Consider the following 3,734-nt stretch of genomic DNA (forward strand, 5'->3'; position numbering starts at 1 on the left):
TCCCAGAATCTCTTTGAGTTTGCAGTTCTCCATTGGATACCCAACCCATTTCTATGGGGAATCGGGAGCATGATTCAGAGCCAGTCCAGGGCTCCAGCAGGTTTGAAAATAATCATATCGAATCATAACTCTAGAGCGACTTCCATTCCAGGATCTCGGAGCGGCTTCCAAACAAGGGAGAACTAAGACCACCTCATCCGCCAGTGAGCACCAGCCCACAGAGAGCGTGACCCACAGCGGAGTGGGCCAGTGACACAGTAAAGCCAGGGCTTGATCACAGCTCTGGTTCCCAGTCCACTGCTTTAACCAGTAGGCCATGCTCCTTGTGAATGCAGGGGAGCTCAGATACCTGCAAGGACACTCACTGGTACTAGGGTTGCCAGGATTGGCCTGGAGTCGCCAGGAATTAAAGATTAATATTTAATGTCATGTGATGAAACCTCCAGGAATACGTTCAACCAAAATTGGCAACTCTAACTGGTACCTTTCTGCCTAAAATGGTCTCCGTGCTGAGCTGCAGGCTGGTCGCTAGGAGCAGGAGTGGGCTGTGCACGGGGGTCCGTGGAATAGACGGTGCAATGCTGCCCTCTTGTTCCGCAGGGCCTGCAGCCCCCTCCCCTCCTCCTCCCTTCCTCTTGCCTGTGCTATCTAGATAAGGCGTGTGTCCAGCCCAGCACAGGAGGAGATGGTGATAAAGCTCCTGTTCGCTGACCCAGCATTAAGCAGTTAGGGGCACCCTCTGTTTGCTGGGCCTTTGTGTTGGGATTGACTGTCCTGTCTGGAGATGGGCTGGAGCTGTTGCTGTTGCCTTGTCAGTGTCCGATCCTATTTCCTCTAAGACGAAACAAGACAAGCATGCCCAGAGGGAGGAAGACCAGAGGGAAAGCGGCTTGTTGAGTCCCTGGTGCTGGCTCTCGCTGGCAGCTGCGCTGAACCCCCTGCCCAGCACCTGCTCTGATCAGCCACCTCGAGCCCGGCAAGCTGCACTCATGGCCCGGCTGGTTACAGCGTTGCCAAAGCTGCCTCTGCTCCCAGCGCTGGGACAAGGGGGAGCCGTCCTGGGGAGGAAGCCAGACTCCCCTTAGAGGCGAAAGGAGAGACGAATGGAGGAGAAATAAGGTGGGGGAGAAAAATGAGCCATGAGAGTGGGGGGACAGCTGGGACCTGGACTCTCAGCCCAGGGGCTGCAGAGGGCTCAGCTGGAGGTGTGGAGGTCATGGGTAGAAGATCTCTCAGGGACAGGGCAATCAAGGCCTGCTGCTGCCATGGTGGGTCCCCTGGGAAGCTGGGGGTGGCAGCAGCCAGGTTGGTGAAGCTTCCTTCCTCCCACCCTCTGCCGCCCGGCTTTTCAGTGACCCTCCGATAAACACTGGCCTGAGGGGGCGGCAGCCTCCTGCCATTGACACTCCCCAGTCATAGCACGTGCCGGCCAGTCTGAGAACCACCCGCCGTCTCTCCAGTCGGCCAGCCAGTGTGTCACCACACCAACTGCGACACCTGCCCAGCCTGGGAGCCTCCTTAGCAGCATCCACTGAGAACCCGTCCCCCTGGCGGCACTCTGGAGAGCTCAGGGAGTCGGCTCGCAGCGCGAAATCAGCACACGGCAACGAGAGACCCTGACCCCATGGGGATGTTCTCACTCCTCCCGCTCCTTCCCCCCAGCACCTCCCACCCACCACTCCTCCTACCCCCACCCAGCACCTCCCCCTGCTCCTCCCCCCAGCACCTCCCATCCCCTCTCCTCCCATCCCGCCCAGCACCTCCCCACCCCCGTTCCTCCTGGCCCCTTCCAGCACCTCCCAACCCCGCGTTCCTCCCACCCCTTCCACACCTCCCCACTCCTAACCCCAGCACCTCCCCACTCCTCCCACCAGCACTTCCCACTCCCACTCATCATTCCTTCTAGCACCTTCCCTCCCCCTACTCTGCCCCCAGCACTTCCCCACCCTCCACTCTTCCCCATATCTCCACTCCTCTCCTCCCAGCACTTCCCCATGCCCCCACTCCTCCCCAGCCCCCACTCCTCCCTGCCCCATCTAGCACTGACGCTCAGGACTACTAGCATTGTAAATGTATTAAACAGGTCCAAAAATTCTAATGCCAGCCAATGACAAGCCAGCACTACTCAGAGGCCACGGCCAGCCCTAACCTCTGACACCAGCTTAGAAAGGCCACCCGGACCTTGCTTTGGCCCATGTTTACCCTGCCCCAGTCACCTCTCCTGCCTCCTGGATTGATGGGGATTTCCTCCCCTCCCTCCTCATGGGTAACAACGCTGAGGCGTGTTACTGCATCTGGCCATGCAGGGTTATTGGAGCAGGGGCTGCTGGTGCAACTGGAGCAACCTCCATCCTAGCCCTGTTTCCATACACTTTAGGGGATGCAGCTATCAGTTGTGGTTGTGCCCAAGGTGCATTGTGTGTGTTGTTGTGTATTATTCTTTGATTGGTTCTGAGTTGTGGCAAGGTTGGGAAAAGGCCCTTAAAAAATTCTAATTTTGATGAGGCGATGGCAAAACACCCCCACTTCAGTGCCCAGGCCGTTTGCTCTCCTGAACAGAAGACTGGGTTTGATTAAATTAATAGAGATATCCTATCTCCTAGAACTGGAAGGGACCTTGAAAGGTCATCAAGTCCAGCCCCCTGCCTTCACTAGCAGGACCAAGTACTGATTTTGCCCCAGATCCCTAAGTGGCCCCCTCAAGGATTGAACTCACAACCCTGGGTTTAGTAGGCCAATGCTCAAACCATTGAGCTATCCCATCCCCCCAAAGCTGTACTGGCCACATGCAGAGCATGGTGGGCTGCGACAGCTGCACCTTTTCCGACAGCTGAAGGGGGACCAGGCAAGAGCCTAGCTCGCTGAGCTGTTCTTACAATGCGTGGCCATTGGATCCCATACTCACTGCAAACCCCTGGGCACACCGACTTTCATGCCCCATAATGCACTGAGGCCTTCACAGCCTGGGGAGATGGCAATGTGACCTGGGAGCTGCTCTCTGGTTTCTCTGACATTAGGGGCCTGTAGTAGGTTCAGGTCTGAGAGGGCAGGTTAGGGTTTAAAGTACAGTCCCTAGGGGCAGGATAGGGTGGGTTTGTGCCACCACCCTTAAGGGGCAGCTTGGGGGGCTTGGGGCACAGTTCTGAGGGGCAGGATGGGGGGGTTGGGTCACAGTCCCTGGTGCAAGCTAGGAGTGACATAGGGACTAGGGTGACCAGATAGCAAGTATGAAAATGGGGGGGAGGGTAATGGAGGGGCAATAGGTGCCTGTATCAGACAAAGCCCCTTAGGGACACAGGACTGGAGGGGAGGGGTCATGGAGTCCAGTCCCCACCCACGCTGTGGGGCCGTTCATAACTCTGGCAGTGGGTAGGGTGACCATATGTCCCGATTTTATAGGGACAGTCCCGATTTTTGGGTCTTTTTCTTATATTACCCCCCCCCCACCCCGTCCGGATTTTTCACACATGCTGTCTGGTCACCCTAGCAGTGAGACCCGCTCTGCTTTCCCAGGGCACCAACAGGCGGCAGGGGGTGCCGCAAGGAGGGAGGGACAACGCACTAAGGGGGCGGGGCGTTCCAGGGAGGGGGCGGGGCTAGGCACTAAGGAGGCGGGGCGTTCCAATGAGGGGGCGGGGCGTTCCAAGGAGCGGCGGGGGCGGGGCTCCCGCTATTTAAACCGGCTCCGGCCGGCGCGCGGGGCACTCCCCCACGCCATGGCGAGCTCTGCCCGG

The sequence above is a fragment of the Malaclemys terrapin genome, chromosome 16 (assembly GCF_027887155.1).
Source record: "Malaclemys terrapin pileata isolate rMalTer1 chromosome 16, rMalTer1.hap1, whole genome shotgun sequence".
Lineage (NCBI taxonomy): Eukaryota > Metazoa > Chordata > Testudines > Emydidae > Malaclemys > Malaclemys terrapin.